Raw genomic sequence first — 318 nt, forward strand, 5'->3', positions numbered from 1 at the left:
GGAACATTTGCCATTGTGTTTTCTTTTTCGGTTTGGTGGACAACTCTCACCTTTAAATGTGCCCCATTTGATAATCAAGATATTTTGTTGGTTTGTTTGACTGTAAACATATACTTCTGAGGGTTTTCATACCAACCAAAATGCCCCATGTGTAATACCTCAGTTTTACCACCAGATGGCATTGCATAACACAGAATCACCAACCATTTTGTTAAGAAACATACTGCTGCAGTTTCACTTCATATCATGTACTGTATGTACCTCCTTAAAGTATTTAGACTTAAAATAGTTGGATTTACAGCAATTTTTAAGGTTAAA

Source organism: Centropristis striata, chromosome 18, assembly GCF_030273125.1.
Source record: "Centropristis striata isolate RG_2023a ecotype Rhode Island chromosome 18, C.striata_1.0, whole genome shotgun sequence".
NCBI lineage: Eukaryota > Metazoa > Chordata > Actinopteri > Perciformes > Serranidae > Centropristis > Centropristis striata.